Source organism: Drosophila montana, unplaced genomic scaffold, assembly GCF_035044405.1.
Source record: "Drosophila montana isolate Dmon_TW-CO22-7 unplaced genomic scaffold, ASM3504440v1 contig_2178_1, whole genome shotgun sequence".
NCBI classification, from domain to species: domain Eukaryota; kingdom Metazoa; phylum Arthropoda; class Insecta; order Diptera; family Drosophilidae; genus Drosophila; species Drosophila montana.
In genome coordinates this window covers 302,639-315,571 of record NW_026997075.1, presented here as the reverse complement: position 1 = coordinate 315,571, position 12,933 = coordinate 302,639, and the positions used below count along the sequence as shown (strand labels likewise).

The 12,933-nt window shown below is 39.9% G+C and overlaps 1 protein-coding gene across 4 annotated transcripts in view; it reads right to left on the bottom strand.

The window, feature by feature from the left end:
• The window catches only part of LOC135427294 (neuronal acetylcholine receptor subunit alpha-7-like), a 170,586-nt gene that overhangs the window by 49,787 nt on the left and 107,866 nt on the right, over positions 1 to 12,933 (bottom strand). The gene's annotated exons all lie outside the window — the stretch shown is intronic.

The window sequence follows — 12,933 nt, the reverse complement described above, 5'->3', positions numbered from 1 at the left end:
TTTATACGGCCCTTAAGTAATTTGTGCCGCACGCCCATTTCAAATATTATTATGTATTTATGCAAATACAAAGAAGCCTGAGAGGAAAAAAAAAATGACTGAACCTTTGCTAATGGAATTAGTTAAGAGTGACTAGATACTAAAAAAAAAATATATATATATATATCTGCGTAATTTTAGTATTGCATTGAAATCTATTGAATTGATGCCAAAGTTTGCTCGCAAACAGAAGCAGCCGATTGACTTTGATGCTTGCGAGTAAATAAGATTGTTGGATGAATGAATATATTTCGGATTCAATGATTATCATTCAGTTATGAATACGCACCGTTAGAGCCATTGATAAGTACACAAAGCAGAGGCCAGCGTCCGTCAGAGCCAGAGATTTCTGTAGTCGCCGTTGCTGTTGTTGTTGTTGTTGTTGCTCATTAGAGAACGGAAATCAAAGTAGACAATGAGATGGCTAAATTGCATTCGACGATTCATTTAGCCAAGGCCGTGACTATTTGCATGCCATTTTCATATTCAAACTGAGGACAGTTGTTCTTGTTCTATTTGTTGTCGGGCTTGGCCTGTCGGTGGCATATTTATGTGACGCCATGATTAACATATAAATTAAAAATGAATTCGTCGAAGTGATGCTTTCGTCAAACTTTGCTGCCGGCCATTTGCCAACGTGCCCCGCATTCGAAAGTTGCCCAGTTGAGCCTGAAAACCGAGCCAAAGAATTCTCGGACTTTCGCATATTGGTAACAATGTTTGACATTTTGGCTTATTAGGGTTTTCGCTCAGATGCTGCTGCTGCTGTCGCTGCTGTTTGTGACCAAACGTTGGCATTTTGTGGCCAAAAGCCAATTTGTAAGTGGCAACAACAGAAATCGACAAACAGGCAAATGGCAAACCCGCCCCAGTCCGTGTGCCAAATCCTCAGTTTAGGTGACGAATGTGTGCTTGCGGTTAGTTAAATGGCAAACTAAAAGCGCTGCCCCAAAAACAGGAAATCAAACCCAGCAACAACAACAACAACAACAACAACAACAAGAAAATCAACGCTACGAAGCTGTTTTAAGGCGGATGTGTGCGTGGCCCCAGAGCAAGAGTAGGAAATTGTACAAGATCTGTTATAAATTGTAAAAAGGTACCCAGTCCCTAGCTCAGCAGCAGCAATACACACAGATACAATCACACACACACACACACACACACACACAGAGTCACACATAGACACCAAATCGACCGCAAAAGCAAACCAGATGAAAGCGAAGAAAATTGGCAATTGGATGAGGTGAATGCTTAAATTGTGCACCCTCACAATCAAGGCTCCGTTGCAATAGTGTGAATGAGTGTGGGTGTGTGAGTGTGTGAGTGTCTGAGTGTGTGTGTGCCCGTGTGTTTTAATTATGATCAGAAACCAAATTCGAGGAACGAGTATAAGAGTTATATAAATATACATTCCACAGTGTATATTCTTATTGTGCACTCTATAATTTCCCGGATATTGGTTGCGTAAATGTATGCTAATGTCACAAATATATGTTTAGTGCAAACAACTGGCATGCCCAGCGCACATTAGGGTATTTGCAGAAATCATTTAATTGTTAATATTGTGTAATGTTAAATGGACCCTATTGCATATGTCAAGAACAACAACAAATACAACAGGTTCAACATGAAAATAATCGTTGACAATTGCCATTACAACATAATACTTACAACACACAACTCATATGTGTGTGTGTGTGTGTGTGTGTGTGTGTGTGTTATCCCTCAGGTTTAATTGTGGTCGCTTGTCTGATGTAAGTCCATCGCTCTGATTGTGCAATGATTATAAATACATTTTTTTGTACATTTCTCGTTTTTTTTTTTGTTTGTTACTTTGTCAGCGTTGTCGTTTTTATTGTACGCTCAGTTAAATGCAAGTCATTTGTCATATACATGCGAATTGCATGTAACCGTCATCAAACATTCGCCAAGCCCCCCTCCCCCATCGCTCTAAACCCATAAATCTCTCCCGCATTACAATCAGTGCAAATTTGTTTGCCTTTTGCCAGTTCCCGCTTTTCCACACACACCCGTATCACGTATACGCCATAAATGTTTCTATTTATGGAAGTATATAGAGCATTCAGTCATAATTACAGAAATTGTGAAGTGCAAAGGCAAGATTTCGTAATCAATAGGAAGCAGCGCCATGGAATGGCTTCTTGGTGACAGAGTTGAAAAGGTTTACATTTTTGCAAAAAGTCTTCAAAATATTGATAAATCTTTACTTTGGAAAAATTCAAACAAGCCTTAATCTAATTGAAATGAGATCTGTAAAATAGATCTAAGCTTTTCACCTATTATTCACATTTGTGCGTGAAAGTTCAGAGCGCTATCAATTTGAGCCTGGACTGCGCATCGATCATCAAACCCACAAACAGTTTAATATATATTAATGTGTATATATTATTGTTTCGAATTACAGCTCAATCAATTATTGATTGCAATGAAAATCAGACTATTTGAATTAATTTATGGCTGGCATTTGTTTGTTCAGCTCACCTACTGTTGATGGATGTCCACGGATTACACGCCTTTATTGAGGCATGAATACTTATTTGCTGATTATTTTTTTTTTTTTTTGCTTTTCACTTTGGGGCTATACAAATTTAATGTATTGTTAAAAAAACATTGGGTGAGCCGATGACTTTTAAACTGTGCGCATGTTTTTTGTTTATTGATAATCCTTAAGCCTCTACTGAATGATATTTTCAAATAAACATTACGAAAATATATGCAGCATACTTTTCGGAGCCATGCTCAATTTTGTAAATTTAATTTGTAGACAAGGCAACATTTAAATTGATTTGAATTGAATATTCTCATCGCGCCTGATTAGTTATATTTTCTTTATAAAGGTTCTAAGATATGTTTGGCAAACAAGCGATCAGAATAATCATGTTCTATTTTGATTCAGCTTGCTTCACATTGTTAAATATCTAGCCATAATAGAACGATCGCCATCTCATGCACCTTGGCAGTTAAGGATTGGCTATGGACGATCTTATTAGAGAACAGGTGCTCAAGCTATTAGGCGAATAATTTAGATTAAGATCGTATAAAAACGGCTTGCACATAAAATACCGCCCACGCTATATGGCTTAAAGGATGCTGTCATAAAATGCGAGTGAATAGAATATTTGAATAAATAAAAAGTATTAAGATAATTAAGATAATAACTCATTAAATTTACATGAGTCTAAGAAGGCAAAGTTAAGGCAATAAAAAAAGGATGAGTTAAAAAAATGTAAATTATTTTATAATTATTTTTGCCACTATTATTGCTTGTTATTAGTATTATTCATATTAAATATGATTCGGCATCTAAGTAATAATTATACAAACTGATTTGTGCAGTGAAAGGAGCTGATTCATTGCTGCAAAGTGCCGCCTGTGAATGAGGCAAAACAAAGCCCAAGATTGCTGCTGAAGTGCCGATAGTTGGCCAACTGGCCAGCTGGCCAGCTGTGTTGGTCAAGTCACGTTACTCTTGGCCTTGTCAGCGGACAGGCGGTACTTGGCGACCGAGGACTGCGACTGAAAAGGCGAACAAAAGCCAGCTGCGCGTGCCACCGGCCTGCAAATGACAGCACACACAAGCAGGCACTACACAAGCAGGCGAGCGAAAGTGAGTGGGTGAGCTGCTGCAAAAGCATACACACTCACACGCACACGCACACCCTCACACGCACACACACACATGCTCACACGCGTAAGGAATGAGCTTTAGTGAAGACAGAATTCATTGCCATTGCCAGGGGTATCAAATGCACTTTTTAAATCACAAACTCAACACACACACACACACACACTCACACACAACAGCAGCAGCAGCGACGTTGGCAGCGACGCTGTTGCTATTGACATTGCTACCGGTACCGTCGCCACCGTCGCTGACGTCGACACCGTCGCTGATGCTGCCGGTGGCGGTGCTGCCGCTGTTTCTAAAGCAAAAGTTGCTCTCCGTCTCTAGTACGGCTAGGTTTAAAGTTCCGGTGGCATTTCGTTTTATTTTTTTCGCCTTCTTCTTTTTTTTTCCACTTTTTATTGCCATTTCTTTGGCATTTCGTGCTGGGTGATAAGTTTTCTTCAGAGGAAATTAAAAGCGAAACGACGAGCGCCCATTTGGTGGACGGGTGGCTGCTGCTGCTAGCACACTTCCGTTGTGTGTGGGCTGCTGACATTTGCCTTCACCTTGACTGGGTCGAGTTCACAGTGTGCGTACCTGTGCGCCCCCGCCCCAGACGAAGGGTATATATGTGGAAATAAAAATGTATATATATATATATTATATGTATGCATTTGATATGGCAACACAAGCTGGCGATAAAAGTTGCTTATTGGAAAAGTTTAGCGCTGTTGCTTTAAAGCCAATTGGCAGCTTGGCGCTGATAAATGGCCACGCGATTTAATGCTCAACTGGCCGGCCACACTACACACACATGCACGCCTGCCCACACACGAACGTATTCGTGTACTTATGCCTGAATGTAGATATTGGCGACTCTGTGGCCACAATGCAAATCAAAGGCAACGGCAATGCTAGCCACATAGTCCCCAGCTTTGTCCACTTTCACGTCCAATGCGCGACAGAGAAGAAGAATAGAGAAATTAGTATTGTACGAGCTGATGCAAATAAACAATCAAAGCGCTTACACAACTGAAACATAGACAGCTACAGTAACAGGGACAGCGACAGCGACAGCGCTGCCAGCGTCAAGCTCTTTAAGCTCACGAGGCGCTAGCTTTGTTTTACAATTGTCTGTGCAAACAGCAGCTGAACGAGGAGCTGAGCACAGAAACAAAACCACGCAAACTGGAGCAGCAGCAGCAGCAACAGAAAAGCGCTACAGAAAAAAAAAGCACGAGCAAGCAGCGAATGCAAAGCTAAATAGCAGCAGAAACCACGGCAGAAGCAAACATAGCAACAACTACAACAACAACGACAACAACAGGAGAACTGCACAGAAACAAAGTAAGCCACAGTAGCCAGTAAATAACGGAAGAGAAATGGATCGAGTGAGTGAGAGCGAGAGTGCATGTGGATAGGCAGTGCAGCAGAGCGGAGCATGCTCTCAGAAAAACCCAAGCCGAAACTCAAGCCCAAGCGTCAAGCGCCAAGCTTTCTCGCTCCCATTCTGCGACTGTACTCGGCGCAACGTTAATTAAATGTAACTAAGTGTGCTTATGCGTGTGTGTGTGTGTGTGCGTGTGTGTGTGCGTGAGAGTGTGCTTGTGTGCGTCTGTGTATGGTTCTGTTTTGTGTCTGTGAATATGAGTATGTCGGCATCGCTTCATTTAAAAATAGCTCCTTTGTTTATGTTACGGACCTATTTCGGTTGTGTAAGGTGCACACACAAACACACGCAAACATACACAAACACACACAAACACGCACACTTGCAAGTGCATGCAAACAAACATATGTGTGTGCGGTTCTGATTGCTGCAATGTTTTCGAGCGTGTGTATGTTGTGTACACTGTACAAAACAAATGTGTACATTTACAGTATGTTGTTATTTGGCATAAGTTGAAAGAGGAAAGAAAAAGAAAAAAAAGCCTGGCTTAGAAACAATTTAAACAACGCTTACAACTTCTGATGTTGCCCGACGATTTGTGCTTATTTTAATATTGTAAATAGTATTTAATATATTGACATTCTTTAATCAGGCTTAAAGCATACCCTTTTTCTGCTTTTTTACTGTTACTCTGTATGTGTGTTGCCATGTCGAATAGTTGTAGTATTTTATTTTCTTTATTTGTTATGCTATATCAATTTGCAATTTCCAAATAACCCAAAGAGCTAACAAACAGAGAACCATCCAATAAGCATCAATTGTTCTGGAGAATGCAGTCCCTAAACATTTTATCAGATGCGCATATTCTATGTGAAATAATATATTTGTGCACTTATATTTTGCCTGTGTGTTTGTGTGTGTGTGTGGGTGAGAGTGTGCCCTCATGAGTCAATGTAAATAAAAAACTTTTCCTTAACAGTACACAGCTTAAGAGGGGCATCACTTTTGCGTTAGAGAAAAACTACCACAACTAAAGATCAGAGTACAATGAATCTGAATACATATCTTTCCCATTCCGTGCGGATATATAAATGTATATAATGTTAAATAATTATAAAAAATAGTAAAAGGAACTAATGATAATACCAACAACAAATGCATATAGGACTATAATGCACAATTAGACAGAGAAATATTCCATGAAAGAATATTCCATGTAATTAAATGAAAATAGCGTATGGAAAATGTTCTATTTGATTACATTGTAAATGGTTTTCAATGTGGAAAGCCGCAGCACAAAAAAGAATGCAAAAAAAAAAAAAAAACAAACAACTTATTGCTAAAGGGAGAAGGTGGACAGAGAACCAGATGCAAATAGATCTACTCATATAAGTACAGCTAAAGATAGATAAAGACAGAGCTACATATAGTTGGAGCGAGTGAGAGATTGTGGAATGATACGAAATTTAATTTAGGAAATCATTATTTGGGTCACAATTCGAATGATCCGTGAAATTGTTCCGGCCTGTTCCCTGCCCGTATCCATTTGATGCTGCACCAAAATTTAATTTAACGCTGCCAGGAAGCTGGCTTATTTATTTATTTTAATTGGGTTTAATTGAATTTATTTCTCACCACAGAAAAACGACTGTGAATAAAAAATGAGCAGAAGAATTTGCCAGCATAATATGTGCATGGCTTGCCCCCACCCTACCCCCCTGCCCACCCCGCCGACTGCCTGCCACACTGATTACGCAATTATGCACTAAATTAAAAGCTTTTGCACGTACACACACCCACACACACACACACACACTCGAACACACTCGAACACACACAGACACAAGCATGTATGTGTACTGTACATTTCCATAGTTAGCAGTTCAAATTGTTGAGCAAATTTGTCAAAAAAAAAAGAAGAGGAGGAAAATCAAACTTTGAAATGGCAAAACGAAACGAAAATGCAATACGAGGAGACGGCTGACCCTCAGCCTGCCCAAAAAGTGTTGCAAGAGCGAGAGAGAGGGGAGTGACTGTGAGAGGGGGAGGGAGAGAGAGAGAGAGAGAGAGAGAGAGTGAGAAAGCAAATGGAATGCTTGATTATTTTTCGGGCGAACTGAAAATGCATTTGCAGGCAAATAGTAAAACATCGAAATGCCAAAAGACAACTGCGTGTGAAACAGGGCAACGGGGGTCTGCACGCTGGCCAGGGGCTGGCGGGGCACAGCGGTTGCTTGTTTTGTGGGCACTGCGTAAAATTAATATATGCTAAATTCAACAGACGAACAACAGTGCCACACAGCGAGGGGCACTCAGCTGGGCAGAATGGGTCGCGGCAGATTGCATTCGACGTGCTGGCATTGGCGATAAATATTTTGTAAATTGGCCCGCATTTTGTTTAGCGTCAAATGCAATTTTAAATGAGCAGCTGCCACAGACAAAGGCAGCAAGCGGCGGGCGGCCACACGTTGGTTGAATGAAACTCAACAATTAATTAGAACGCCAAACAGGCCACACAACACACACACAGCACACAGACAAACACACAGCGGACATTTGGTAGAGGGGCAGAGAGGCAGGCTTGCATTTGTTATTAAAATTAAACGGCTGTCGATTTAAATAATTGACGTTTCACTATTTGATTTGACGTACAATTTTTTGATGCCATCAATTCGTTTGCTTCAATTATCATATGTATGTATATCTATATATATATATATGTATGTATATATTATCTTCTAGAACAGACAACTGGAAAGTAAAATTGACGGACAGCCGAAAAAACCACGTCAAAATAAGAAAGATAAATCGAAATCCATTTCATATTTTTTCCTCGACACAATACAAGTTCCTCCGACTAGTCAATAAGCATGTATACAGATAGTAGAGAGTATCTTTAGTTAACTTAAAGTAAAAGTAAAAGGTGCTCTAGTCGGTAATGCCCGACTGGGGTACACCCTCAACCTTCTTGGTGGCGGTAGCTATAACGTGAAGGATACTTGATCCGTATATGCTATTATGGAAGATACATGTTAATTTGGGTGACTCTAGCTCTTAAAACCTAAGAGAATTGCCAAAAAAAAGGGGATTTCGATATCAATTTTTTCGATTGCTTGGAAGCGGGACAAGTTATCGTCTATCGGCAACAAGCTCATACTGTGCGGGCACTAGAAAGACCCAATCAAAATTTCAAGTCTCTAGTTTTTATAGGTTGTGATATCGACACGCTCAGACGGACGGATGGTCGAACGGGCGGACAGACAGACGGACATGGCAGGATCGACTTGACTATTGATGCTGATGAATATATATACTTTATGGGGTCGGAGATGCTTCCTTCTGCCTGTTACATACTTTTGAAAAGAAACAGTGTACCCTCCTTGGCATTTTCAATGGGTTTAGGGTATACAAATCAAGGGCCGACTACTTACAACGGGTAACATGCTGCTAAATGAAATGCTTTTATAAGCTGCATGCGTCGTGCGAGCTATTGTACACTATAACTATGGAGTTGACCATTTAAACCCGTCCTGGCGAACTTATTGTTAATTTTTATATGTACATATATAACAAATATATTTTTTTTTCGACGTGGCTTTCAACAAAAGTGACATAAATAAGTGAATGTCCTCTTAAGCGCTTATGCGACTGGCATGCAATTAATTAATGATATTAACTTTTTGCTTTATTTCAGTCATTTCTTGTTTTTGTTTTTGTTTTTCTGCGGTCAACCAAGCAAGCGCCAGCAAACAAACATATCGCACAAGAGACCACTGCCAATGACAACAGCAACAATAATATAAGCAACAACAACAAAAACAATATGCACAGCGGCAATGGCAGAAAATGGCGTGAATTGTGCACGAAATTGGTTCGCAAGTCGAGCAAAAGTCTCGTTAATAAACGCTGCACACACACACACACACACACACACACACACACGCAAATTGTGACTGCTTCATGTATGGGTGTATATGTATATGTAGATGGGCATACAGACTTATGCATTTGCCAGTCTCTATGGACCTTAAGATACTCTATGTAGAACTTTGGTAATATCAAACTTGTTGCTATATTCCGATCCTTTACCACTAAAATGTCTTAGTTCATGTTATTTTCTAGGTTAATAAGCTACAACAATAATAAGAATAAATACTTTTTGTTTTACAAATTTAAGCTTTGGCACACGATCAGTTAGTAACTCAATCAATTAAACCAAATTTAACTAACTAATCAAATTGCAACCAGGACGCAGCTTCTAAGAATCGCATACCCTGTGTAAGGGCTTTATTGTTAACAGGGTACAAATAGCATGGAAAAATTATTAAATAAATATAGCACTTTTATGCAGCTGCCCAATTCCAATTACAAGTCCAAGGATGCCGATGAGAAGGGGTTGGGGGAGGCAGGCGAGGGTGAGGGTGAGTGTGAGTGTGAGAGCGTCAGGGTGTTGCGGCTTGTGGTATAAAGTGCTTTTGTTTATTTGTATAATTTATTGGCGCTCGCTATTTTAGCGGTAGGCGTGGCCAGTATCATAGGCGGCTGACAATCTGACATGCATCCATAAGCATACAAACGCACACACACACACACACACACGTGCATGCAGATACATACGCAGCGGAGCTGAATGTGTAGCATACTTTTCTGCGCCGGCTGCGTGCGTGCTTTAATAATGCCTTTTATTCTCATTATTTGTTTAACAAAGATAGGATGCGGGAGATTGGATGAGGACAGAAGAGAGTGGTCAGCAACAACAGCAGTTCCATGACATGTGCATATGGCAAATAGGTTTCGAGCTGGTCAGCCACCGACAAGTGTGTGCAGAGGGGGCGGGGCTTGAGGTATGTTACGTGGCCATGTTGCCGTCATGTGCGCTTGAGTGTGTGTGTGTGTGTGTGTGTGTGTGTGTGTTCTCTATTTGTTAGGCCATCATGTAATTTGATATGTCAAAGTTTTTCGACACTTAGTGAAACATATTTCAGCGACGTGCCCTCATCCATATTTAATTGTTTTAATGCCGACTGCGAGGCAGCCCAGCCAAACGCCAAGTGTTGCCCATTTGCCGAGCAAATCAAAAAGAAACACACACAAAAATAATGCACAGAGGGCGAGAAAAACATGTGCAAGCGCAAACAAAAAAGTAAACATTATGGATTCATTTGGCAAAAGGCGACCTAGCATTGTTTTTGGCAGGCGCGTACTGAGCGGCATCGGACATCAAATATACGACAATTTTTTAACGCAAAAATATTCGCATAAATAATAAATATTTTTTATTGTTAAATATATATGCATATGGGAAAGTTGTTTGTTGACTTTAAAAATTGTAATTTTCATTTATGAAAATCAAGTATATAATTTAATGTTGTACTTTGAGATGTTTTGAATTTCTATGTTTCTTGATTTCTTTTAGTTCACCATAATTTCAGTATTTTTATGCAAATCATATTTTTATTTATGAGTTATAAAAATGCAAATTATTTAGGATTTACAATATCTGACAAGGATATTTATAAATTTAACTGCAAAAAAGAAATTATTGTGAAACATGAATATATATAAAAAATGTAATTCAATGCAAGGCTTCAAAGCGAACTAGTTTTTAATTATGAGCCGAAACTGAAACCGAAGCGAAGCATATTTTTTTAATGATAGGGAAATAAATAACTTGGGCTGTAATCAATGCATTTATTCAACCATAATGGATAGATTTTGGGTAGAGCTCAAATTAATGAATTCCAATATTTGCGGTTGAAATTTGAAATTTGAAATTTAATTAAAATGTTAAAAATATTTGAAGCCATGATGAAATGCTAACATTTTTGATGCTATTTTTTGATTTATATGAATAAGCTAATGCGCTCAGTATTATGGATCGAGATGGCATATTTAAATGTCAGCTGCTTGGCGAACCTGGCCAGAATAGGCCTCACGGCCAGCCTTGCTCCATTCCGTAGCTGGTCTGTTTTGGTAATATTCCATCTCTATACCGAATATGACGATAGCAAATTGCAATTCCAGCCGCAGTAGCCATTTTCTAGTCATCCTCTGGAGCAGCCATTACTTTAAACTGTCACTCAAAGTCAGGTTGTGTGTGTGTGAGTGTGTGTTGCCAGTTGCATAACTATGCGTGCAGGGACAATTACACGCATTATGTGCACCAGAAGTGTTACCCACACACACACACACACACACGCACACACACATAGACTGCGGGAGAGAGCGTCGGCATGGAGACACTTGCGGAGTAAGAACAAACATTAGTTTTACTAAACATAAATGCTCCTATTTTGTCACATAAAGTGTCAACAGTTGACAGTCTCAACTTTGCACAATTTACGACGTTTACCGGGAATGGCTTCCACTCTCCCGCTTAGCTGCCCGTAGCATGCATGAACGTACAGTTGCCAATTCACATTTACATTACAATCATGCACAATGGCCCCGCACACATACAGAGAGAGAGAGAGAGAGAGAGAGAGAGAGAGAGAGGGAGAGGGAGAGGGAGAGAGGGGGACACACACACACACACCTACTTAACATGGTGCACATTCTACGAGCTACACGCTGTCTGGGCGGTCAACAAACCGCACAACAGCTGCGCTCATCTTGGCCAATGGGCGTTGCGCGTTGGGCGATGCTTAAATTAGCCTTATTGTTTGACTAGCCATTTGTTATAAAACGACAGGCGCATCACATTAATTGCCAATTAGATACGTGAAGCATTAACTAGTTGTTTATTATTATATTATATGCAGCAACATGCTCTAACTGTCCGTCTCTCTGTCCGTCTCTCTGTCTGTCTGTCTATCTGTGTGTGTGTGTGTTCGTGCGTGCAGCCAGTTGCTTGTCACGCGTTGATTGAACGCCCTCAACCAGTGTGGACAGCAGCGTAATTAATACTACTCAAACAAATTAATTAGACGCCTCCCCTAACTAAGGTGAGAGTCCAGCGCCCCAGCGAATGTGGCAAAAGTTATGGCAACCAGGCGACAATATGATATGCATGTAGCAATTGACGCTAAAAGAAATCAAGTTGAGTGCTTGACTTAAATATACCCTGTATACATTTTAATAATTAACTAATAAATACAGCGAGCTTCTTTGTTAACTTAGTTATCCCATAAATATCCCAAGTTAATCAAATAAATTTTGACTCTTTCTGAGCTTAGACTACAAAATACAATCGATCCGATCGTTCGTTATGCCTAATAAATATATATTTATGGCGGCTGCTGTAGTCAAAAGTATTTCATATGTGTACAAAAAGCATTCTTATTTTATTTGGACTCGACACAGAACCTTGAGTGTGGGTGGAAAAATGCGTTCTCTGAAGTTTTCTATAGCTGTATATTGTTCAAATTATCATGCTTTATATTTTATATTGTACACACTCAACACTCGTACTTTTCGCAAAATATTTAAAAGCTTTTCGACATCTAAGGCACTATCAGACTATATATGCGCGCGCGCGCGTGTGTGTGTGTGTGTGTGTGTGTGTGTGTGTGTTATATGGACTGTGTACGTGTGTGTACAGCATATAACGTTCTCAATTAACGTTGGATACTTTGTGAACCAGCCTCACGCAGCTACGAATGCGGCAAATTGCGTATACGCCATGTTCTCCAGAAAGGCTTGCAGTCAAATTATGGCAAAACGTTGGCCCAGCCACAAAAAAGAAAACAGAAGAAAAATACAAAACAAAAAGACGTGTATATATATGTGTGTGTGTGTGTGTGTGAGTGTGTGTGTGTGTATGATGGCATTAAAGAGATTTGCCGGCATGAGGTGTGCGACGTGATGTGCATTTAAATGTTGCCACTAGAATGTTAAAGTGAATATATTGTAAGTGGCAAGCTGTCGACCTATG